The 27,907-nt window shown below is 37.1% G+C and overlaps 1 pseudogene across 1 annotated transcript; it reads right to left on the bottom strand.

The window, feature by feature from the left end:
* Positions 1 to 122: 122 nt before the first annotated feature.
* LOC147870955 (uncharacterized) lies at positions 123 to 27,568 on the bottom strand (annotated as a pseudogene). Its single transcript, XR_015532984.1, has 16 exons — positions 27,478 to 27,568; positions 27,030 to 27,171; positions 25,893 to 25,977; positions 23,322 to 23,393; positions 21,641 to 21,897; positions 19,785 to 19,876; positions 19,250 to 19,293; positions 18,696 to 18,745; positions 16,788 to 16,889; positions 15,652 to 15,897; positions 15,450 to 15,478; positions 14,862 to 14,962; positions 14,435 to 14,623; positions 13,814 to 13,893; positions 11,347 to 11,506; positions 123 to 10,476 (listed from the first exon to the last, which is right to left on the bottom strand). The product of XR_015532984.1 is annotated as an uncharacterized LOC147870955 (transcript).
* Positions 27,569 to 27,907: the final 339 nt, after the last annotated feature.

The following is a 27,907-nucleotide window of genomic DNA, read 5'->3' as shown; positions in this document are numbered from 1 at the left end:
TAAAGATATAAACAGGCACTGAATTAGTGGATTTAAAAAGTAGAATCTTTCTGATACTGAGTTTGTAACCACACATATATTACAGTTCTTAATGTAAAAAGCTATTTAGTTCATTATGCATATTAGGTATTATATTTAGCTTTATTAATACAATAAATAATGGAAAGTAACAGTTCAGTTTCATACAAATAGTACTGTATACATTTTTTTGAGTGTAGCTAGATAAATATCCATGCCTTGAATAAAAGCCTGAAGTGTGTCCCTCCAGTTTGTATTGAAGCAAATGTAACATGTTCAAAATTACGCTATTTGTGACATATCATTGTGTTTTACTACTAAGGTATTGTATTATTTTGAAATACTGGAGTATCACATTGTATATGGCAAAATAGAGTGTTGGGTTTCATAGGTAATGATACCTTTTGTTAAAAGTGATCAGTGGATACATGATTAGCAACTTGGTTAATCCAAGCATATATTAAATAACATTCCATTGCAGTTTCTTTTATATATACAGTTTTTTAGGTTATGGAGTTGGGTGAATAAACTCTTTTTGTTTCACTGTTGCAGGTCTTGATTTTCTGTTGTTTGTAAGGGATATCATAACCGTCACTTCTCACAGCCTTCTCTTCAGTATTCCTTTAATCTCTATTGTTGTGTGTATCTTTTGCCAAATATCATAGTCAAGTGGCTAGCATTCTTGCTTCATATTTTGGAGGTCCCAGGCTCAAATATGAGTCCAGAGACTGGCTGTCTCGACTGACGCTTTTGTGCTCTTCTTTGCTCCCTTCAGGAAAATGTCAGGTTACAACCTTAAATTAAGTGATCACCTCTTTTTTCCACATTTCTTCAAATTCATTCAATTGTCACCCTATAATTTGGCACTTTAATCTGAGATGTTGGCATTACTGTTAAACCACAAATAAGTAAATAAAATGCTGTGGATCTCCAGAATAGTAATGTAATATATCAATATCCTCCTCTCCCTGGTGACTGCACTTAATTCTTGACTCTCCCACTAAGTCATCTTGATTTTATTTCCATATCTAAAATGTCCAAATTGTGTCTCTGTCATGCACGTACAGGATAGTATTTATTATTACAAAATTATCGTGTTTGTATTAGTAGCTTTGCCATTAATCTTCAGTGGAATAATAATTAGGAAGATTATAACTATAACTATAACTGATTTTAAGCATTGTCAGTGATTCATTCCTGCTTTCGGGTGCTGGCACCATGTGGATGTGGGCTGTTGCTGATGTTTCAGATGAACATGCTCCCGCCACCTTCGGGTGAAAGTATGTAGAATGGGAACAGTTGGATGATATATAGACACAAGTGTTGTCCCTCTAGACTCATGGGAGAGGGTAGGAACCATGTGGCAGCCTCAGGACAATAGGATCAGTGAATTGTGAATGGGTAGAAACAGCTCTTTTATGGTCTCATCAGGTGTGCTCTCTTAATTTAGGGCAACAGCATGGGATGTGGTGAAGGTGAGACCCTATGTGATCAAGGATTGGTGAGAATGGTAGAAATAGGGAGGGGACAGTGAGTCTTAGAAGAAAGATCTGTACAGTTGGCAGAAAGGCAAGTGTGATCTAATCAGATTTGCAGGAGAGGGAATAGCCGGTGCCTGGTTCAAGCTGATGTGATCAGCACACCATGAATGGATAGGAATAGCACTTTTCAGGGCCCCATAGAGTAGGTTCAGATTCCTAACTTTATAATGTGACAAAAATATAAACATGTGGAGCCATGACTGTTGAACTAGAGGCACAAATGAAACAATATTAAGTAATCCAACTGTTTGTATGAAGTCACTATAGTGGGGTAGTATGATGTCCTCTTGAATCTTATCCTGCCACAGTGAAACGATTCTGTTTCAGTGGTCAGAATATCTGTTAGGTTTTGTTTGCACATGTTTTGTACTTAATTTCAGTTTTCATTTAATTGTCTGGATCAGTCATGCCACCAAATTCTCTTACCATTTTCACTCGGTGTAATTCATTTTAACATTTGGGCTTTACTGAGCTGTGTGTATAAACAGTGCAAAAAAATTACCACCTTGGTTAGAAGATGAATGTGTATATCCACCTTAATTCAGAGCCATGTGATAGAAATTACCATCTCAAAATGGCAATATTATTTAGGCCGATATCTTGAGGTGTTTGTGTTTGGATTTGGTGTCATGTTGGAGTGGAACTTACTAAAAATTTGTACTGCATGGAATAGTTTCCTGCTAAATTCAAGACTGATATGTATGGCAACTAGAACGTCATTAAGAATACTGTGCTTCGATTTATCTTGTACACAATGAATGATTCTTTATTTTTATTTTGTGTTACATCAGAAAACTTTTATTATTATTATTATTATTATTATTGGTCGAGCTCCCTTGGTGAGCGGACGTGTTTTTGTGAGCTCTTCGTACCTGCTGAATAACTGTGAGTGAGTGTGCTTCGCCCACAGCCTACCGGCACTATGGCTGCTAGCAAAGACTGTTGCTTGGTGTGTGAGAAACCGTTCTACGGTAAACAAAAATTTATTAGATGTAGCGGGCCTTGTGGAACAAGGTTTCATCTCTCCTGCCTCAAAATGAGCGACACCGAATATTCGTTTCTCATGGTGGAAGGGAAATCGACATACAATTGTGCATCGTGTGTTGTGGCTAATCGTTCTTGTAGCGCTAAAAACGCATCTAGAAGAAGCTTGAGATCTGCCTCAACTTCGGAACTTCCAGTGAAGGAAGTTTCTCCTGATGGGGAGCCTATTCTTGCAGACTCCGAGTTACTCGGCCGCCAGATCGAGATGGTGCGGCTCAACGGAGCTAGCACGCATAAGATTATTGAGAATCTCGTCCAGATGGTTTGTAAACTTTCCGAAGATGTACAGCTACTTCGGAAAGACAACGAATATTTGAAATATCAGTTTAGCAGACTATCTTCCAGCGCACCTACGCCGGCAGCACCCGCAACGAAATCTTCCATTGTTCCTGCAAACAAAGCCACGGACGCGGTTCCTTGTTCTGTGTCGTCTGTCGCCGAAGCGGGATCCAAATCCTACAAAGACGTCCTGTCTGCTGGATTAAAACCTAAAGTCTCCATTGTGGACACTGAAGGTTTTACAACAGTAAGTAATAAAAAGAAGCCATCTTCTGGGACAACCTCAGCCAACACAGTTAGACAACGCAGACAGCCGTTGTTAGGGGTGAGAAACTCTGCTTCTCTACTCATTGTATCCAAAAGGGAAAGGTCCAAAGCCCTTTTTGTCTCACGATTCAGCCCTGAGGTCACGACTGCTGACGTAGATAAGTCCTTAAAAGAGCAGTTAAGCCTCAAAAGGTTAGTTTGCACTAGGCTTAAAACCAAATTTAATTCCTATGCATCCTTTCACATTTTGGTCAACGAAGAGTATTTTCCCCTTGTAAATAACACCGGTGTATGGCCAAATGGGTGCCTGATTGCTCCCTTTTATGGGAAGCTGACCCCTGATCAGGTGTACTCCCCTGATGCACCTCTCATTTCGGTACCAACAACGGCTGACTCTGACTGCTACTGCAATGAGCCCTACAACCAAGCCGACCAGAATTTGTGAGGAGCTTGGGGGAAGCATCAGTACCACTTAACTATGTCAGGAAACTGTTGTGCCACCATTTCGGATCGTCTCACCACGTCTGGTTCTAAGCGTTTGGATTCTATTGATATCTTTTACCAAAATGTTAGAGGTTTGCGTACTAAATGTACCAACTTTCATGATAATGTCTGTATTAATGATTTCAAAATTATATGTATTACCGAGACGTTGCTTAATGATTCGTTCTGTAATCGCAATCTGTTTCCTGATGACTATCTCGTTTTCCGCGCTGACAGAGGTTATACCGATCTTAACTTAACTAGGGGTGGTGGTGTTCTGACGGCAGTTCACCTATCTCTGGCTGGTTGTAAACGCAGGTTTGATCTTGAACTTACCAGCGAATTTGTTTGGATTGAAGTTCCACTTCCTGATTGTTTCAACTTACTCGTTGGAAACCACTACTTTTCACCTAACACTGATGGTAAAGTTATTGAAAATTATTTTAATTCTCTGGAAAAGAAATTAAACCCTCAACATTTTCGGGTAGTTCTCTTAGGTGATTTTAATATACCTGGCTTTGATTGGACACACGGCTTCCCTCAAGCAAACTCACATTACTATACCAAAATTAAAGGGGATGTCGTTCACAGTGCCGCATGCTTCCTCGGACTTTCTCAGCACAACCTTACCATCCAAAACACGAATTTACTCGATCTCGTCTTTGCTAACTTTTCCTCTGTAAACGTCACGATTTGGTTAAACCTGATGTTTTTCATCCTTCCCTGGTTATTGATATTAGAAATATATCTCTGACTACCAATTCACAGCCCTCTCGATGTTCCCGCAATTACGCGCGTGCTGACTATTTACTACTTTATAGGTATTTATTTTCTTATGATTGGTCCTGCGTTTACAACTTGTCCTCTGCGGACTCCGCCGTAGAACAGCTCAAGTCGGTGGTTACTGATGCATTAAATTTAGCTATTCCCAATAAGCATTCAAATAAGTCTAAATTTCCTATCTGGTTTTCCGGCGCCTTAAAACATTACATCAATAAAAAGAATCATTATTTTCGTCGGTTTAAAAAGACCAACTCTGATGTACATTACTCCTACTTTGCACACTTTCGTAAATTAGTTAAGGCTACCATTAAGTCCGAGTAGGTAAATATGTATCTGAGACATTCCTCATCAAGAACGGTCTAAAACAAGGAGATGCTTTGTCTCCCTTGCTCTTTAACTTTGCGCTAGAATACGCCATCAGGAAGGTCCAAGGTAGGCAGGAGGGTTTGCAATTGAACGGGACACATCAGCTATTGGCATATGCTGATGATGTTAATTTATTGGGGGACGATATAAATACAATAAAGAGGAACGCAGAAGTTTTACTAGAGGCTGGTAGACAAGTGGGGCTGGAAGTAAATTCAGAAAAAACTAAGTACATGTTAGTATCTCGTCATCAGAAGACAGGCGGGCAAAATTATCTTAGGGTAGCTAATAAATCCTTTGAAAGGGTTACAAAGTTCAAATATTTGGGAACAACAATAACAAATCAAAATGATACTTGTGAGGAAGTTAGGAGGAGACTAAATTCCGGAAATGCTTGCTACTTCTCAGTCCAAAATATTTTGTCTTCCCGTCTGATTTCTAAGAACCTGAAAATTAAAGTATACAAAACAATAATCTTGCCTGTTGTTTTGTATGGGTGCGAAACATGGTCTCTCACTCAGAGGGAGGAACACAGATTGCAGGTGTTTGAGAATCGGGTGTTGAGGAGGATATTTGGGCCTAAGAGGGAAGACGATGGGGCGTGGAGAAAACTGCACAATGACGAGCTTAAAAATCTGTACTGCTCCCCCAGTATTGTGAGGGTGATTAAGTCGAGAAGAGTGAGGGACAAGAGGTGTGCACCGGGTACTGGTTGGGAAACCTGAAGGGAAGAGACCGCTGGGGAGACCTAGACGTAGATGGGAGGATAATCTCAGGCGGGATCTATCCGAGATAGGAGTTGAAGGAAACTGGATTTTGTTGGCCCAGGACAGGGTCCGGTGGAGGGCTTTGGTTAATTCGGTGATGAACCTTCGGGTTCGGTAAGCCATCTAGTTAGTTAGTTAGGCGGCGGTGGTTAAAGTCTGTTGATGACAGTCTTAAGACTCACCCTAAGCATTTTTGGAAATACGTTTCAAATTTCAAAAGAAAAGATAACTCCTTCATTCAGCTGAAAGTTGGTGATCAGTTTGTCACTGACCCCAAACACATTGCTGATGAATTTGCTACGCATTTTGAATCAATTTTTAACACTTCTTGCCGGTCCGTCACTCCTACCGATACTTTTACTTCTGATTTTTTGCCAGCCGCTCCTATCTCTCCTGCTGAAGTTAGCAAGGCCATCAAGCGCCTCAGACCCTCAAAGTGTGTGGGGTTAGATGGAATTCCTTCGTTAGTAATTAAGGGTTGTTCTGATATTTTCACTCCCTTATTAACCTATATTTTTAATTTAAGTCTAAATAGTGCCACCTTTCCGTCCCTGTGGAAAGAAACAGCTGTTGTTCCTGTGTTTAAAAAAGGCAACAGTTCCATTGTTAGCAATTATAGACCCATCTCTATTCTTAATAACTTTTCTAAAATATTTGAACTTATTGTTTATGATCACTTGGAAAAAATTTTTAAGTACAGATTATATCCCTCAAAGCATGGTTTTCGTAAATTTAATTCCACAGCAACAAATTTGGTTACTTACATTAATTCCGTTTTACCTTCAGTTAGTACTCAAGGACAAACAGATTCGGTATACTTTGATCTTACTAAAGCTTTTGACTTAGTTCCTCATAATATTCTTCCTGGGAAACTTAGAAACTTTGGACTATCACCCAGTTATGTTGATTGGTTCCAAAGTTATCTTTCTGACAGGCAATCTTTTGTTCGTGTATCTGGAACTCTTTCGTATCCTTATCGTGTTAAGTGTGGAGTGCCTCAGGGTTCCACCCTAGGCCCCTTACTTTTCAATATATTCATTAATGACATCTGCGACTCCATACACAATTCACAGTGCCTTTTATTTGCTGATGACTTAAAGATGTATCGGAGTATCAGCGATGTTGATGACTGCAAACTGTTGCAGGACGACATCCATTCAGTGCAAAATTGGTGTCTTGTGAATGGGATGCAACTTAATTTAAGTAAAACGACTGTTATATCATTCACCCGGAAGACAAACAGTATTTACTTTAATTACAAATTGTGTAACAACCTGGTGGCACACTCCCATTGTGTTAAAGATCTCGGTGTTCTATTGGACTGTAAGCTCTACTTTCACCAGCATATCAACTATATATTATCACAGAGCTTGAAAATGCTAGGTTTGATTCGGTACATTACTTCTTCCTTCTCCACTGTTGATAGCCTTTTGGTCTTGTACAGTACCTTAGTCCGTTCCAAAATTGAGTATGCATCCGTTGTTTGGAACTCTATTACTAATACAGATTCCATTAAATTGGAAAGGATTCAAAGGAAATTTGTAGCTCTGTGTTACGCTAGATTTTTTAATGGCGTTTGTGCCTATAATTATGATGATATATTAGTTAGATTAAACTTCTTATCGTTGCATTTAAGGAGGAGGCTTTTGGATGCGCTTTTCCTCATCAATGTTTTTAAAGGCAAAATTAGTTGCTCATCTGTTTTTGAAACAGTTAGTCTCTGCATACCTACTAGGTCTATCAGAGACTACTCTACCTCTACTGTACAACGTAATTTCAAGGCCAGTCCTTCTGCCAGATGCAGTCTGTAGGAGCATCAACATCTTTAACAAAGATCGTATTTTGCTTACTGATGTCAGTCAGCTCTTTAAACAATAATCATTGTTTTTTATTGTTTATTTAGTATAACACTTTATTTTGTATGTTGTTTGTCCAAAATTAAACTGTTTTTAGTTTAATTATTACTTTACTTATCTATAACATTTAGTTTTTTACTTATTAGTTATTTTGCAATAAATCAATATTGTACATTTATGTTTTCAGTTAATTGTTTGTTTGCTTTTGTATTGTAATGTCTGTATTGTTGTTAGTGCTTGGCTGTTATTGGCATATAAATACACTTGGCTGGGTTTTGGATATATACCCTGGTTCAGTTTGTGCTTAAAATTTGGCATTTATATACTTGAGTTTGAGAAGTAACCTAGCTACCTATTGTGTGCAAGGAAAAACTGTTATCAGCTCCAAGCATACAGTTCTGTGCAGTCTCATGCTTTTCATTGGTTGTCAGCATACTCACTGATGTGATCTCCAACATGTTTGCTCATGCCCCCAAACCCAAAACTTTCCAAGTTACCTGCCACAGATAACATCAAATTCCCATCTCCCATGATTTACTTTGCTACAGTCAAGACTGAAGGATCTGAATGAAGTTTGTCCCTTAATTCAGCATTTCTGTCACCCATATCCTGACACAACAGTTGTATTTACCACAAGTTGAACCAATATTTTATCAAATGGTAAATATGTCTCTGTAATGTAATAATTCTTATACAAGTACTTGTGATATTCTAAAACGTTTTTACCAGCACAAAATCGTCTAGTCTACGACGCACTTCTTCTACAAGCGATTCGCAGCTCAGCTCTTTCCGCAATAACTAAAGCGGGCTGTTGACGGCAGTAACGTAACACAACATTGCCGAGTAAACAATTAGTAACATAATAATGCACATAGGAGTTGTTATAAAAGCTGACCGTTGTTGTCGGTCCATATTTACACATTGTTGATATGGAACTTACACATCTTCGTTACGCTTTTTGCCGAATGACCCTTCCATAATAGACGTATTTACATCAAAACAATTATTCTGCTTATATACGGTATTTGCCTATCTGTTCCATGTAAGAAAATGTTCTGGACTGAATACAGTGGCATGTTTTTTGTACACCAACAGATTCATGAATATTCTCCTGAAGGGAGTGATGTATTATAATTATTGCATTTCCAAGGATACTGTGCATCAGTTTTACCCATCATATATGATGTAAAGAAAACCTTTGAATTTTTGTGTACTCCACATAGTGTACCTTTCCAGTCTTGTTTTCTGTCACAGAGTATAGTTCATTTAAATATGCAAGGAACATTCATTTTATAGAACCATGAGTAAACTGTGATCTGGTTAACCTGCAGCTGGCTACTGAAAGTTCTTCTTTACACAAGTTTTGTAATAATTTTCAAAATATTTCATTTTAGTGTGGAACACACATTCCTCCAAAATCTGCGTCGCCCAAACCAACAACGCATGATACGATAGGACCACCAGATCCTATATCAAATCTACGACCGATTGTTTTCCATGTACCAAGAAATGAACATGAAACTGAAAAGGAGTTCTGTGTTCGTAGAGAAGAAGTTCAGAAGTTGAATGAAGCCTTTTTGGATAAAACACAATCAAAGTTTCATTACGGTACAGTCACAGTTATATTGTCGATATACAGTCAGAGGAATAGTTAAAGAAATATACTTGTTTGACTTTTATAATACTTTCCAACTTGTATAACTATTTATTAGTCCTTTCATCTACAAATGAATTACTTTGTTATGTTCCATATTGTACACAGAAGTGCCAGTCCTATGAAAAAGTAGGTATGTCTAATGCCTCTCCTACTTCACCACTAAACCCCATAAACATTAATACCAAATTCTTCAAAGACTTTATTATGTGGTATATGCAATTGAATTGTAGACTGGATGGGTGGAAAGAGAGACACAAAGATGCACCATGCATCAGTGACAGATTCGCTATATTGTTTCAAGTACGTTGCTTGAACAGGCATGCAAACTCATTTCCTTTATTACGTAAAACTGGCTTCACGTAACATATATGTGCTTTAGGAAGAACAGTCGTACTTTGTGGATCATTAATGTTGGTATGGTGACTATTAACTTAATCTCCATAATTTTGTTATGACAGGGTTTATGCCATTAAAATTTTGTCTTTCCTTTAGATGATCAAAACAGTCTTCAACCAACCAAGGTAATGTCTCTGTTTAACAGGAGCGAAATGAATTCATTGATGCCAACCTTCCATCAGACAAAACTTCAGGAACAGATAAACAAACTTTAACTGCTGATGAAATGTCCATATTCTATAAAACTTTTCTAGACAAGAACTGGAAAGTCCACATTCGATACAATGTGGAATGGTACAGGAAAAATATCGGACTGGTGATCTGTGCCTTGCGTGTTAACATATTTAAAGTTAAGCAGTGGTTCATGTCAAATTCAAGATAGCAATCACCGACGGATCATACTGGAGATTATTTGTTGGAAGAATACATCATACACATTACACACCTTCAATTTCAGCAAAACAGAATATAGATTAAAGTATGTAACAGTCTGTGTACAAATAACTGGCATTTTGATGTACTGTTGTTTAATGGAAATATACTGACAAATAACAGAACAAATCTAAGATTTATTTCACATAAAGGTAGCTAAAGGGAGTTCTTTAATAATCCCAGTGCAAAGTTTTTGCTTTTGTTTCTTGTAGGTTGTACAGTATATCTCTTCCCCTGCTTTATTATGCCTATAAGAAGCTTCTAACCTGTGGGTTACAAGATATGTTGGTGTACCAATTGCTTTTAGAAACATTTCATATGCCTTTACTTTTCAACTTTCCCTTGCAGATATCAATCACTATGTTTTCTTCATCACAAACATTCTTCTTAACCTTGTCTCAAAACTATGGTGTACTGTATAACCACTTACTTTATCATAAAAGCTGTTTCTTTCAAGATGCTTTCTGGTCATTGTCTTCCACTTGCAAAGTAATGGCAGCCTTCTATTATGTTTCGTTTGATTTTGATTGTACAATTAATCTGTAATACTTCTATTTAGTTTCTAAGCATATTTTGCTGTGGTATTCCTGAAATAAATAAATACAAATACCATAATAAATGTTTAACACCGGCTATAAGTACCACGCCATACTATAAAGCTGTCAGGGGTATGGCAGATATTTTGCAAAACTTGTCTGTGAGACAGGGCAGCAGATATATCAGACCATAAATGATGAGATCACTGATATTTTTAAAACTTCCAGTAACATTATGATAACCTCTTATACATTAGTTATCATGCTCCAAGGTAAAGATGCAATTAAAATAAGGAACCTACAGCACATGTAGATGACACTAAACCAGCAGAGAAAATGTACCAAGTTTATGAAGATTGGAAAAAGCAGTGTGAAACCAAGAAATAAAATGTTTCTAATCCAGTAGAAACATTTAATTTGTCCAAATCAATTAGCCAAGAAATTAAGAGTATTTATCCCTATATGGAACGTCATTTATAGAACAATTTTCAACTGAACTAGAATGTCAATTCCTTTATAAGGAAAATTACAGATATGAGATCACCATCAACTTCTGAATAGGTTTAAAATTCTTTTATAAAACTTTATATGATCAGTCACTGGATGCCATCACAGCCTTACACCTTAATTTCCTACAATCAGTAATAACATCCACATACAATCACTCTGAAGGTGGAAAGTGCTTGCCAAAAAGCTGGAAGATCTTTAACAACTGAGGCAGGTTATGCCCAAAAGTCAAAGTTACACATTGAACTTCATTCTCAAATGTCTGTCATCTGGGATGTGCTGTATAGTCTGGTAGATACTGACATTTCAGAGGTGCCTACTACCTCCAGGGTACAGCCATATTCATATTCGTCACCGTCAGAATCTTTATCTCGCAAATGGATTGTGTTTTCTCAAACATTTCTTTTCACATACCTTACAGTTCTGCAATTCAAAATTCCATTTCCTATGGCACTTCTTTCCTTAGCCTGAAGCGCTGAGACCAAGTCTAAATGCAATTTCAACCATATTTTGTGGGGCAGAGTCATGGTAACACACATAAACCTCCCTTGGATGAGGGGTAAAGGAGAGTCGTCTGGAACAAGAAAATAATTCCTTATTGTATAATTCTTACTTCATGTTATATATATGAAAGCAGTCGTTAACAAATTATTTACAAAATGGTCCTAAGAACTTCCATTCAATGTCAAATTTACAACTCCACAAAGCAGTACATTAAGGCTTTCCATACTATTTAAATAACGTACAGATTTACTTCATTTCCAAACATATGAATTTTAAAAAACTACATTAACAAAACAACCTAATACATTTTTGATGACAAAATTTGTTTTGGGCATTGTCTGTCATCTTAAGATTTATAACTACATTTCAGAAACTGGATCTGTTTCTGCCATCAGGTAATACAGCCCAAATGTCCAGACTTTTTGGTGCACTCTCCGTCATTTGTTGTGCACTCAAAAAAGAACTCCATGCTCTTTAATTGCAACCAAAGACTTGTTAATTAAAGACTTGGATATTTCTTGGCCCATAAGCTTCTGAAATGAAGTAAGATAGTGTAATTGCATCATATTGTGAATATTCTAACAATTATTTAGTTTAATCCGTCTTATCACAATATTTTAAAATTTCTTATAATTAAGATAATAAAATGTCATTGATGTTCCATATCGATTGATCGATTTACATTTTGGAACATTTTACACGACATGTTTCAGTTTTTATAAAACCATCATCAGGTGTAAAATATCTACGAACTTAAAACTCAAATATGATTCCATTTGGTGATGTTTCATTACGTTTGTTTTTTCATTTTTGGGTGAGGTGTTGTCTTTTCTTAAATTTTATCAGATGTACATATCGGTCTAAGATGTAGGAGTGATTGTTCCAATATGTCCAGAAGTACTACTGTCTTCGTATAGGTGTGGGTCAATAAAAACTGAAACATGTTGTGCAAATGTTCCAAAATGTAAATCGATCAATCGATATGGAACATCAATGATATTTTATTATCTTAATTATAAGAAATTTTAAAATATTGTGATAAGACGGATTAAAGTAAACAATTGTTCTGAAATGAATCATAGTTACAATATGTTTATAAACAACAGTATCCAGAAATTTATATGGAATAGCACATTATAGCCTTGAAAATTATTACAAATCAGATTTATTCTATACAGAAGAACTTTCTTGAGAGCCAGTGCAGCAACTGTTTCTTGAAGATGTCTAAAATGTCCTCAACAGTTCCTGCTTGCAACTCTGCACAAATGTGGGAAGATCAATCGCAGTACAAGTATTGGTGAATCAAAATACAAGTTGTCAACGTACATTCTATAAAAGCATTTTTTTTATGGAAACGAAAATGCATTTTCAGGTTTAAATTTGAATTCTGTGATGCATTCAGAATACAATACAAACAGTAATCAGATTTCTACGCAGACAATACAGCAGGTCATGTATCGCTTGACAACTGCTTCTGAAGTTACGAAGGATCTCTTGCAACCTCTCTGACTGCACCTGCTCTCTGCTTGGACTGTATACCATTCAACGCACAAAGTAATCCATGCCCACTGATCTTACAATTAGGCCACCATACATGTTTGAACCCTCGATCTAGGCATATAAATGACCTGTGTTATACCTCAGCTCATTTGTAGACCTGCAAAGAAACTGCAATAACTTTGGAATTATCCAAGATTAAGGTTCCCACAGCAGTGAAGATGTGTCAACTGTGATCTTATAATTTGTGGCGCCATGTATTTTTGTATACTTTTTTTATGAATCTCATGCTACTTGGAATGGAGACACTGATATAATTATTTTATGATGTGGAATTCACAAATTTATAAGTTAAATTTGAGGTGAAATGCCTCGAAACAGTTTTCAAGACAAAGGACAACTTCACGACCTCGGCACAAATCAGTGGTGTCGTTTATTTTTTGGTGGCCTTGATACTGCTAACTGGGCAAGAGTTTGTAATGAAATGCATTCTGTAGAACCTCTGTAGTACTGGATTTATGAAGGACCTGTCTACGCTTGCACTGAACAGTAAAGTAGCTTTTTCCTCTATGTCTGAACTATGGCAATCTGAATTTCAGATTATGAAACTTCCCCTGTGATGAGTTGTACACTATGTATGCAACATGTACTGTTATGCAAGATCTGTACTATTTTAATCCCCTTTCCCTTCCAATCAGGGATGATTCTATATTTTAATCACCAAAGCCTACCTCTCCCAAGGTGTGGTTATAGTTAACTGCACATCTTGGTTCAATATTACACTCCATTTTGATTTCTCGGCCACCACTTTCAAATCATGAAGTGATATGATGTAACAGAAATGTCCTTTTTATCTTTCCAATCCAGGACATGCACTTACTTTGAAGGTAATATATCACTGATGTCATTAAGCAAAGACTGTCCCATGTCAGACAAGTCAAACTGGCTATTCAGAGTCCACTGTAAAATTAGACAAAATTATTAAATTATTTTTAGTAACATTACTACTGAAGACAGTGATCAAGTTCCAAGTAGAAAGAACACTGTCAATGTCAGGCACACAAACAACCAAAATGCAAATTAGAACTCAAAATTAAAAACAGCTAACAATGACAGGAAGCTGACTAACAACTGAATTCTCAAGGCAAGTAGAATCCATTAACCTTAGAATTTTGTTCTGTGGCAATAAAACAAAAAATTAAATTTCATACATGCCTGTTACGGCTTCTGCTCAATTTATTTCAACAATAAACACGTTAAAATCAGATTGTTCCAAAAATTAATCAAGACCATTTTACTGAAACACTTCACAAAACCAAAAAACAATTAATCTTAGCAACATCAGTGCTAAAAAGTAATTTCATATCAGAATAGCAAATTGAAAGATTTCATGGACAGAATTAAGTTCAAACAGCAATTTTAGTATAAGTCCACAAATAAAGAAGTTTATCTGCACAAGTACTGCAATCCTTGTGCAACTGTGGCTGTAATCACTACACACCTGCCGCAGCTCCCAGTCTGAATCTGAGTTGTCAGATCGTTCTGAATGTGAGCGTGGCACTTGTATCACTACCACGGCGACTACCCTGCTCTCTCTCTCTGCTCGTCGACCTAGTATAGGAACAGCCTCTTCACTCACTACACTGGTCGCCTGGCTGGCTGAATCCTCCGAAGTTGAGCCTTGTACATGTCAGCATCTTAACAGTCTTTCATATTAAGTCCATTTTATTTTCATTAAACTAGGAATCATCGTGACTTAAGTATTTCCTATGTTCAAGCATCTTCAGATGAAGTTATATGAACATGGAGATAAAAGTTCCATACCAATAGTGAGGCGTGAGTGATCAAGTTCACACTCCATCTAATTTATAACTGAAAAAAGAGCACCTAATACATACTAGATAAACTAGATCAGTAAGTGCAAATACCTGAAGGAGTGAACACCAGTCCTCTGTCCGATGCTCGAGTATTGATGTCACTTCCACTGGTTTCTTGCCATAAGGAGAACCAAGAGATATAGAACTACCACCTACAGAGAAAACAGATTACTAATAAAAGTAGCTGATTCTACAGTTTCTAGAGAGATGGAATTAAGAGGCAAACCTTCTACACATTTTTCTCAATTTCTCCCTTAGGAGCCATGACCAGTTTCTTTCACATTTTTTCCAATTCATCATTCACAGATCATCCTGGTATCTGAAACTACATAACCTAACAAGTTAAAAATATGGCATTAAATAAAATGGGATTCAAACTCTAACCCTCATGAATGGAGAGAAACGACAAGAGTTAAGAACAGTGTGAGATACTGAAACCACAAACAAGAAATTTAATGGTGGAGCAAGAGAGAAATTTCACCTCTAAAATAGCAGACACAAAAAAAGTACGTAAAACAATATCAATTTTACACTGTACGTGTGTGTGTTTTTGCACTGTTTGTACTATAAATTTATCACAAAATGTTTATCTTGGAGCCAGGAAAAGTCATAGTAAAGTCAAAGTAAAGAAATTCTCACATAAGGTTCCTCTATCACAGTAATATGAGCTGTAAAATGAGCAAAACTTTAAACAAAAGATATTCCAAAACTGAGAGAATTCAGTTGCAATCCCTAGAAGAAAGCCTTTACACTGAAGCAGGTCCCACTGTAATTAAACTGCAGTATATATTAGTATAATTACAAAATTCAACTTAATGTTTTTCTACTTGTAGTACATTACATAACAAAATACACTGGATGAGAATGAGTCATGGGGTAATTAATATAAGATACTACTTTATGATTAAACCAATTTTCATACAAATGTGGATAAAGATAAATAACTGTACACTCACTCACTAGTGATGCATGTTTAGATGGAGTTGATGGATCAGCAGACCGAACAAACTCAAGAAAATTGGGTGATGTTTTGCGCACAGGAACCATTTCAGGCTGTATCACCTGTGGACGTGGCCCTGATGCCAACCTAAATATTTTTTTTTATATTATGTGGTAACACTGTCAGTAATTACTTATGGACTGTCAACTCCTGCCTGTTTTATCCACTTATTACCAAGAATGTTTAAAATGGAAATCAATTAAAATAATTATGAAAAATAAATCTCCAACAGGCTACTTCTTTCCATGTAAAACTCTGATGAGCCATTGCTTGGTTATTATTATTAAGTGTTCTGTCTTACGACAGGTCCATTGCTCTGCCCAAAAAGAGCTTTCCAGTTGTCCCTATTCTCGGCTTCTCGCTTTAATTCCTGAAACGTCATCTTCTTTCCTTGTTTAAGGTCGTCGGTTAGCTGTATCAGTCTTCTTCCCAGTCCTCGCTTTCCTTCAACCTGGCCTTCGATGATATCACTCATTAATCCATTCCTTCTCATAATATGTCCCAGCCAGTTAGCTTTCCTTCGTGTAATCTTTGCTCGTTGACTCTCCTCAATACTTCTTCGTTGGTCACTCGATCCGTCCACCTGATCTTCTCTATTCTTCTCCAACACCACATTTCAAAACTCTCCAGGTATTTCTGTTCCTTCTTCCTGAGTGTCCAAGTCTCTGCTCCATACAGCGCGACACTCCATACGTAACACTTCACTAGTTTCTTCCATTTCTTGGTGGCAGACATAAAATTAGGCAAGTAGTACTGACGCAAATTTTCCCATCTAAAGATTCTGTATTATATAAAAGCCAATATGATATATATAAATATTTATTTTGATGTTTTTCTGTGAATAAAGGTTGCTCTCAAAGAGCGAAGAGGTGCAGACTTTGTTGAAAATGTTCAACAAGTACCATAGTTATAACACTGATACATGAAGTTCTCAGTAATGTTATTAAAGTGCATATTTATTTAACATCATTGTTTACCATTTGACAGCTACAGCTGGAATACCAAGCTTTTGAATATGTGCAAGTGTGTCTTGAGCCTGTTCAACATAACATACATCTGGTCCAGTGCATCCTTCCAATCTGTAACAGAACCATAACAATCACAGTTCACTAATATGCATCACGAAGAATTAATCATACATGCTGGAAATTCAATAGCATGAGAACTATGTTTCTTCCAAATTTGAGAATGAATTTGTTGAAACACAAACTATTTTAACCTGCTTAATCTACAGCCTACTGTATCTCTACAGTCATTCCTTTCATACACTGGGAACAGAATATCGTATCACTTTGTTAATAAATATTAAAGAGAGTTCAGAAAGTCACTCACGAAAAGAGTTTTAGGCGTCTCAATTTTTTAACTAAATACACACTGAAGAAACAGAATATTGAAATGAAAATTTAACCAAAAGCTTGAGCCAATTACAAAGTAATGTGTTCCTGCATCAGACTTACATACATGATGATATGCTTTGGTACAAAAGGACAGCCCACAAGTGAAATCACAATGCATGCTGTGGTTAACTGAATTTAAGTCTGTTACTAGCAGGGCTGTGGAGTCGGTACTAAAATCTGTGATTCCGACTCTGACCTCCTTCATAAAAGATCAATATGTATTAATAAGGGTAAACTTACTAAAATGGTAAATGACACCATAACAGATTTCATCACCACCATGTGTATCATCAGCCTACGTTTTAGACTTATAACCTATATTTATATACATGTCTAATGGCCATTGCAGAAATCAGTTGATTTGTAGACAGATTGTATTCTTAAGGTATCGGAGCCAAAGTTACAAAGCATTATTCCCACATCACGTGGCTGAACGCGACGTTGAATCTCCCTAAGTGTGAGGCCGCCTGCGGCTCACATGGTATAGAAATTGTTCATAAGATTTTATATCGAGATTGGAGTCCTTGTTACTAGTGTGCAAATGAACATTTTGGCAAACATACCACCAAGATCCACCTAGCAGCAAAAACAAAACTGGACGAGAGATTGGTACGAGAAATCTGAACAAATGAGTAATGGCATGCCTACAAAAAGGTCAACAAAGCATTCAAAGAAGATATCAAATAAGACAGCCGTTATATAACTGCAAATACCAAAACCAACAATACACTCAGTCTTACACAAAGATTTTGATTGCAATGCCTAGAAATTGCAGTTTGTGTGGTGTGGCATATGGGGCTACGAAGTACCACGTACCCGTGAAATGGGCAAGTGGCCAACTTAGATTACTCAGTTGCTGAAACAATAACTCCAGCGATGCTGCTGAATGTAAGGGCTGAAATCAGTTATTAACTAGAGGCTACAAAACAGACATGTAAAAAATTTACTAATACATTCTTTCTCAGCATTTGTTCCTTAATATGTTCTAAGTGTTAAGAGTTTCTAGACTTCTAAAACCACAGTGACTTTCAGGTCATCCTGCATAGCAAAATGTAAAGTCAACAAAGTTTTGTGGACTGTAAAATCATATTTGTCAGTTAAAGAAATGAAAAATCAATGAACAGAAACAAATTATATGCAATGATCACTAAAAATCACTGACCATTCTTTGCAACTGATGCCAGTGTTCTAAGAAGCACATGCCTCATGGATATCCATCACTGTTCTCATATTTCCCTATGACCTGTAAATGCAATTTCTCTTTCTTTTTAACCAGCACACATTTCATGGAATCATGTCGCACTGCCCATATGAATGACCAGAGGATTTTGCTTGCTCACACAACAGTCCTGAACAATGAAAGGTTTTGAATCTGTTATTCTTATAGAACAGATTTAGCAGACTCACTATATCTGTGTATATTTGTATATTGTATTTTTTGTATATCGAGTATGTTTGTGCATGAAAGTTAAAGTATCCTGTACATACCTAACTGTGCATCCTCCAGATTCCAACAGAACCACCAGCATTTCTTGTCCCTTTAATAAAAGTTAAGTATCAGAATATAAAATATATGGTTCTACCAATTATTATTCAAATAAGACCAAATTAAGGGTAACATCACATCTCCATAAGCTTTTGTAAAACATTACACCAAAATAGGATGCAAAAAACAGATATTAAACATCTCTGGTTATCTTATTTTGATAGTCATAAGTATACATTAAATATGAAGATAACCAACTACAGAGGAATCTGATGATACAGTGTCTACCATAAGATAATGAATCTTGCCAGGGACATACATACATAATCCAGCCCCTTAACACTTTCCTGTCCAAAAAAAGATAAGACCTACAATTAACTATGCTACAACCAGACTACACAGCGCAGCAACCCAGAAGACACAAATCTTCATACTCACCGTTTGTTAAAAACTCAAATCTTACAAATATCAGTTCATTTATCATCTCCAGTTCGTACACTTTCCCCAGGGATATTCTGTATAATAAATAAGGGTAGCAACTGTTGATTATACTTACCGTGAAAGGGTCTGATAGTTGAACTGTAAGCTGTGCACCAAATCAGCTGTTACTTGCACAGCTTCACGCAAGGGACACCTATAAGAAACATTTCAAAAGCACAAAATAAAAGTTGAATTACTAACTTTCAAGTCCAGTCAAGCACTGACTCAGAGGTGAAACTGGCACTATTTAACGAAAAGGAATCTTTCCTAAGTCACTATATAAATTATTCTACTGCTTATAGTATTAGTTTAGTATACAAAAGATCCTAGGTTCAGTAGTAAGTGCTGTCATTAATCTTGAAACAGAGAAATAATAAAAAACCTGTCAATATTTTGACTTGAAGAAAAGGTGACTTTATTTTCTGAAAATAGTAGACTTTTCCCAAACACCACAAAAATCTTATCTTCGGGGTCGTGACTCCATGCAGTATCATCGGTCACATACAATCCAGAACACTACTGATTCAACTGACACCTTCACCACTATGAGATACCCAAATCTCAGATAAAATAACAACATTTCTGAATGCAAGATATGTAATATGACCAACCTGCTATGTGCCAGTGTGCAAGAAGCATGACTTCCTTCCCTTGAGCTGTGCACACTACATGAGTTAACTCACCACGCAGCAGAACAGTTGAACTGGAACAAATAAAATGGAACAACATTTTCTGACATCATTCTAATTTACTTATTGTTGTCTATAATTTTAAAGAATTTAAGTTTTATTAATGTCAAAACTATATGAATAAACTAAGAAATTGTAAGTTTCCAAGCACAACTACTTTCACAGTCTTTTGTTGTAGTGTTTCAGAACACGTAACTGCCCCACACTTGTCAGGGGAGCAATAAATTTTCATAAACTATTACAACTGGGCTATATACGAGGCGCGTCCTCAAAGGAAGTTTCCCTGGGGCCGTTTACAGAAACAAAACACAATTTCATGGAAATATTTATTGCAACAGATACAGCAGGTGTCCAGCTATTTTTCAACATATTCGCCACCGGAATTGAGACATTGGTCATACCGTGGGACCAACTTTTGAATACCTGTGTCGTAGAAGTCTGCCGCCTGGGATTGGAACCACTGTGTGACAACCATCTCCGCCTCTCTGTCATTCTCAAAACGCTGACGCTGACCGGACAGGAATTTCTTGAGGTGTAGGAAAAGATGGAAATCACTGGGAGCGAGGTCCGGGCTGTAGGGTGGATGATTAAACACCTCCCAGCTGAACTCCTGCAGGAGACTTGCTGTCCGTCGAGCCGTGTGCGGCCTAGCGTTATCACTGACCGCACTTCACAGTCGGCGGGAGCTGGAATAAGAACCTCCATCTTCAACAGCTGCAACGATGCTACTGTGAGAACGCGGGAAGTGCCGTTAGTGCATGCGCCATGCTGCGTCATTGCTCTATCACGTACGCACAGTCGCTTCGCGCAATATAAGGTTTGCTAGCTGTGGGACGAGTGGGAAACTTACTTTTGGGACGCGCCTCGTATATTAAATTAAATGGACGGATTTAAAAAGTTAAATGTCCTTGTGATTAAGCATCAAGCCACGAAGGCATGAAAGGAAGTAAATATGTAACTCGTGCTTTCTTAATCTTGGCAATGGAACTTCACATTATGGCTGCTTTACCCACTACCCATTAGATAAGAGGTCAGTAAGTGGACCCCAGAGCCAATATGAACATGGTGACAAAGAGAGAAATCCTTGCCCATGCTTAAGGCTGACTATCCAGTCCACGGCCAGTCACTTTATTAACTGAGCTATCCTGGCTATCTGAAGGGACATAGCAGGTGATACTAATAAAACACATACTTAGTAGGAACACACACTTGGTGTTTAATACGATGAGAAGATAAAAATTAATGCTGAGTATATAAGAATATGGAAATATGCAATTGTGGTCTATTTGAAGTTACTACCCTGACATTACCAAGAATGAGAAAAAAAAAAAATAAAAATGTAGTAAGATTTCAGGTATTCACAGTGGCAAGTATGAAGAAGGCTGTCTTCTGGGTTGCTGAATCATTGTCCTGATGACAGAGACAGTGTGCACCTCTGAAACATCAGTAAACTTCTACCAGACCACACAGTGAAACAGCCCAGACGACAGCCATCTTCATTAAAAATGTTAATCGGGATAACAAGTAACAGAGTGTAATATTCGAAGTGGGCACCAAATGTACACAAGTCTAAAATGATACCAGTACCAAATATGCTTGGTTCCTCTTCAAGGATGTTCCCACCTCAGTAGTGGATTACGTCTCTTAAACAGGAGCCAGGATAAAAGGAGTGAGGGAGGGAGGGAAGGCCAGAAATACCAAAAATGGTAAGGAAGAAATAATTCTCTCACTTACTACTGAACTTCAATATAGTTGATTGCTGCAGTATGGACATTCACCTCACTGGCGGAGATGGGGCCACATCAGGAAGAAGATGCTGCAATGTAATGAAGGCTCCTCGTGCAGAACACAGCGTATTGCTCTGCATAGGAGCTGGGTAGCAATACAGAACACCCTGGTTCTCAGGACCTCCTTCAGTAAGACCTTCTTGTGTGAGGTATAACACTCCTACTGGGAGTTCCTGTAGAACACAGCTCAGTTCACCAGCACCAGTGGTCCCTAATAGCTGTTTCACCAAATCTGACTGCTGAATTCCCTGCATGTAATAGTAAGTTTCGGTTTCGTGATTAAAATACATACATAAAAGTGTGCAGATGTTTGTAGCAGTACATAACAAATTTTGTATACATTTATGTGCCACCTTCAAAAATTAAGAGCCTCGACGGAAATCAAATATAAACGCTGAAAGTAATTATTTTGCTCCAAAATTATAAAATGCAGTCTTTCCACAGAAATTACACACTACTGCAAGATATATTTTCGAACAAGTTCTTACACAAGTCCAGTACTATTTTTACTAGTGGTATGTGACTCAAGATGAAATGGAAAAGGCTTTGACCTCTTAATATGGATTGAAGTACATGTGCAAAAAACTGTTCAGCAAATATTTGGAGCAATGTGTTTACAACAGCCACCATAAAGGGACAATACAAGATCCAATAATAAACAACAAGACAGATGTTTCTGTGTAGCAATTAGTAATGCTGGTGAGCTGGAACCTGCTGCTATCACATGACTGCATCATTCAGAAGTTGTCTGTCTTAGAAATTGTTAGTTTTCTGGCTGAAGTCTGTATTGGCATAGTGCCTTGTTTCTTTATGAAAAAGTATGGATGATAAACTGTTAGAACAGAGCATCAAATTTTTTTTTGTAAAAAAATACTGACTACTTCTAAGAATTCAGTCTACCAGTACAACCCAGAAACCAAACTCCAAATTTCCAAATATCAAAACCATGTTCAACTGCTTGCTTTACTGACATCAAACAAATGACTCATTACAAATCTCCTGCTTCAAAAATTCAATTAAGTATTCTACCTTCAAGTTCTGAAATGCTTATGGCAGCACATTCACTGATAAATACCAGTCTCAGTCTCCCACACAACACTTATATTAAAATTATTTTTGGCCAAAGACAAATACATGCATTGGGATATGTACCGAGTTTGACACATGCAACTTTTCATGTTTCCAACACATCTGTTTCTCTCTCATTATGAATCACTTGGGAACATCTTGCACAGACGACGTAACTAATACTTGTATCTGGCACTCACATTTTCAGAAAAACAGTTTTATCAACAGTACTGGGCACTCTGATCAAATTAAGGACGAGATACAAGATGAAATTGAACACGTAGCACATAAAAGAAATAAATAATTCATACAAAATATTAGTCAGAAAGAATAAGGAATAAACCTTCTGAAAAATACAGGCCTAGATGGAATGGTAAAGTTAGAATGGAACTTCAAGAAACGGTGTGAAGAGAATTCCTCTAGCTCACCATCACAGTGACAGGTCCTTGTAAACATCCAGGTTCCATAAAGGTAGTAAATTTCTTGACTAGCTGAGCAACTATCAGTCCTCAAAGAGGACTCTGGTCCATGAATGTTAATTTCAAAGCCCTGTATGCAATACTCTTCCAAAATGTTACAATGCCTGAGCATATAAGATACAAACCTTGGGCGGGCTTTCAACTGACAACTGTGCTGTAACATCACGACCTGCAACTCGCTGCAACTTCAGCTCTACCTGTAAGGGAAACATGAACTGTTAACATAAATTAACATCAGATTCTTAGCAGTTCCACATGCTATACAAAACACTACAGCTTGCCTTACCAGGAGTGCTGAGATTTGTTAGAACTGAGTCGATGGTTTGGAATGTAACTTCACGTCCATCCACACTACGCAACCGATCACCTACACATCATATGAAATTATTACTACTTTCAATATACATTATATTTACTTATCACTTCTCAATTATACACCTAAAGGTTATGAAACTCAGACATTATCTATCAAAAAATCTGACCACACTATATGAAGGCCTATCAAAAGTCCTGGTCCAATAACACATGCAATATAAGTCCTGACACACTACTGGAATTTTCTCACTTCAAAATAGTCTCTCTGCAACTGAACAGATAAATTCCAATGATCCTACCATGTTTGGCTACTCCACAAAATAGATTAAAATTGCAAAGAAAGAATCAAATGCATACAAAACAATAAAATGAAATAAGATATGACATTAAAGTTTTATGAAATGGTGGCGATATCAAATGAATAATATGGTGTGTGAAGGTATAAAAAACAACACTAATATTGTACTTCATCACATAATTCACATTCTCATTTTTATGTTAAAGCAACACCAAAATTGAAAAGTAATACTCTTTGGAAGACACAAAGGTTCCAAAGGTGTACTCTACACCACACACTGCTTAACATTATCTCCTTAATCATATATAGGAATAGTAATTGATCCTTCCATTTGCTATAACTATTCTTTTCACACACACTCATATTTATCGTCTTAATCCACAAAAGTGATACAGTTACGGATTACACCACAGAAATACTATACTTAATTTTTAAAAAGCTCACTAATTCACTTCCATCCACAGAAGATACTTTCTTCTGATGTCACTATAACAACAAATTAACCTAATACATTACGCTGGGCTGCCAAGCCACTGACAGTTTGCAGCTTAAATAATTCATATTACTGATATTAGTATAGACAATTATGTCATCGGTGCTGCTATGGACATCATAACAAATAATTCATGTGACCACTGATAGGAGGCAGCATGAGGAGTTTGTTTGATCACTGATCACATAAATGCCATCATGCCATCGTGGCTTAACAGCATCTTGAGACAGGACCATCCTCCTACTTTGTGACTTCAACCATTCATCAGGTTCATAATACTCATTACAAGAACGTGTATTGTACGAATATGAAATGGCCTTAATCATAATTCACTCCATGACAAATTATGATCAGAACATAAAAGTTCATTCAATAAGAGATACATGGAACAATGATCTTTGCTGAAAAACATGCCATACAGATGCCCACAAATTCAACTTCAAGGACAAGATTGGGTTTGGGTTAGACCATGGACTGAAGCTTGGTGAGAAAGCCCAAGGGCATCCTCAGGGGGAGTACACCCCACAGGTTCTCCACAACTTTCCAGCTGATTAGATGTGTGAGCACACATAATGTCCAGATCTGGGGTACCAAAAAGCCACACGCTATTTATCCAGAACAAAGGTTTATGGTCAGATCTTTTTTTGCAGAAGGCACAATTACAGGCATCATGTATCTCATCAAATTGCAACAGTGGTTAATGCCACAACTGTCAGAAGATTTTCCACAACAGGATTCTTAGTTCCAGCAGGATTGTGTACTGCAACTCTGGCGTTTGGAAGTCGGTGACTACCTTTATGAAAACCTGCCTTGCACGTGGCCTCCCAGAACCCCTGACCCGACACTAATGGGGTTACGCAAGGGATGCAGTTTACTAACCTCCTCGGCCAACACATTCTTCATGAATTAAATACACATATCCAAATTCAGTGGAAGTTGTGACACCTTGGACAAAGTGACGCAAGAACTTAAAATAATTCTTTTATGTTTGCCATGTGGTAAATGGCTTCCATATCGTAAACCTCTACCTTGATGCAAACTAGAAGGTTACCTTTTTCATCTGTATGTCGTTTCATTGTGTGTCACTTGTAGTATTTGTTCAATAAATTTATGAAATGGTGTCCAACATACAAATAGTCCAATATAGGTAAGAAAATATTGGCACAATGAATGTGTTTTGTGCTCCTCATTACACAACACTTTCTTAATTGCACAGTTTATATAGAGAATATAGTGCTTAATGAGGAGATAAAGACTTTTGAATTGTGAAGGATGTGGAAGTAACCAGTCATGGCCTTGTCTTAAAACACTATCCCAGCACTTACCTGGAGAAGTTGAAGAGAATTACTAAAATCTCAAACCACAATAGCTAGGCCTTGGACCAAGAACCTCCCAAATATTCAGCAGAAGTACTAATCACCCAATTTTGACGTCTGGTGTGTGAGTTTCATTTTATGAACATGATAACTAAATGTGTGTTCATGTCATGTACAAAGCAAAAATTCAGATTGCAAGACATACTGGAAGTAATTTAACAAAATAAAGAAAACAATATCAGCTACAGTAAGAAAGACAACCAAGATAACATACCATGTCCATTATTTTTTGTTTTCTCGTATCAGTGCTTGTTGCAGTATGCCTTATCATTGCAGAAGTCTGTCTGTTACTCACACAACTGTAAAAAAAGAACTGCATTTCAATGCATGATCAGAGCAGATTCATAATATCATGAAATTTATCAATGCATGTTCATGTAAATTACAGGTTTCAAGCAAAGTGAAATCATTTAATTATATGCCCAAAACGTAAATCTTAAAAAAATACTGCTTTCCAAGAGTATCCCAAATAAAATTCTGCTTATATTTCTTGCTTCCCCAACTGATCTACTTTTCAGCCCCCTGTAACCAGTGCCTTCTTTGTGGCAGCATGCACCAGTAAGGAATACCAGCAATTTTGCTTTAAAATATAAAAAATAAAGATTGTCAAAACATGTTAAACTTGTCAGACATGCCATAAAAGCACTGCCAATTCTTTCTAGAAATATGTCCTGGTTTTAACTAACCTAACAATACAGAAACTCTATAAATCATTGTATAACTCAGTTCACAAATCACTAAATATATTTTTCTTACATCTGATACTCTTAGAACTCTGTTTTTAAATATTTGAAATTAAGCACTGTAAATATGAGTAAAAAAACACAAACACATGCAAAATAAGTAAATTAATTCTTTATAATCTAAACCTTCCAGTGATTTGAGAAACAGACTGAGAGACCAAGCATGAGGACAGACTAAGTAAATTAAGACATACAGATACAAGAGGAGAGCGAAGAATGGAGAAGGCTTTGTTATAAGACAGTCCACACCAATGAGAGGAAATCCAAGGAAGAATCAAATACAATAAATGGAAAAACAAAATTTACCATCTGTATGGAAAGGAAAATTCCCTTCTACTACATAAAATGACAATAATGTCAGCTGTATTAAGAAACAGTCCAAATACAGTCACGGAGTAATCAGTCCCACCCTGTTCTATAGGGGCTGATTTACAGTGCATAAAGAACCATACATCTATTCAAAATAAGGTTTCTTACAGTGTAAGACTGTAATCTTGAGACTTGCGGTGTGGGGAATTGAGGTGGAGGAGGAAAAATGGCGTCAGCCTTTAACACTTCGGACTTCCTGCATTCCTTGCAAGTCTCAAGATTACAGTCGCGTACTCTACCTCTGGTGGAAGATATACTGGCTTTTCTCTCTTAAGTGAACCAACATGAAGGCATGGAAGAAGTGGAAATCTCAGTTGTATACGCTTGACATGGGCAAAATAATCTTGAACTGATATCCTTTGACCATCATCCAACTGAAATCTTTATAATCAAAAAACATTACATGTAAAGCAAAATATTCCTATAACATCATAAAATATACTCATAATGCAATCTCAGGGAAACTGAATTTTTACCACTTTAAAGAATTTTCTGTTTAACACAGATACCTATTTCCAGGGAAAAAATTCAAAGAGATTTCAGCAGATGGTAGAAATTATGAAGGCAAACTTGTAGCTAACATATTCCTCATTTCATATAACTGCACATGTGAAGTCAGAAACATGCCTGTACATTCAAAGCTATCTACTGATGAAAAACATGTAGCTCACAAAAGATTGAACGTACCGTAATTTTGCTGGACATTCAGCAATTGCGTTTACCCTGAATGTTCGCTTGCTGGTTGGGTTGTTAGTGATCGTGTAATCAACCTTTAAGTCTGAAACAAACAAAATTGAAGACCGACAACCTGTATACTTTTAGACTGTTACACATACAATGAAAATAAACTCCCCACCACACACAATGAAGGCACTTGACAGGACAGGACATAAAGCTGGTATTTGTCCTTGACCTCTGCATTACATGGGAATGATTTGTTCAGCGGCATGCCCTATCCAAGCTTTACCCCTGCAGAAAGGCCTATCTACTACCCACGCGAAAGAAGTCTGGGTGGGCTGGTCTGGATGCAGGGACTTGTAGAAAAATCCTCTGCCTCTGCTGGGAATCTAACACTAGTCATCCAGTCCATAGTCATACTGAGCTAACTGGCTATATT

Source organism: Zootermopsis nevadensis, unplaced genomic scaffold (genome assembly GCF_977971745.1).
Source record: "Zootermopsis nevadensis isolate Lab colony 2312 unplaced genomic scaffold, Znev_1.0 Znev_ptg000082l, whole genome shotgun sequence".
Classification (NCBI taxonomy): domain Eukaryota; kingdom Metazoa; phylum Arthropoda; class Insecta; order Blattodea; family Termopsidae; genus Zootermopsis; species Zootermopsis nevadensis.
The sequence above is the reverse complement of the archived record's forward strand: the minus strand, read 5'-3'. Positions and strand labels throughout refer to the sequence as shown.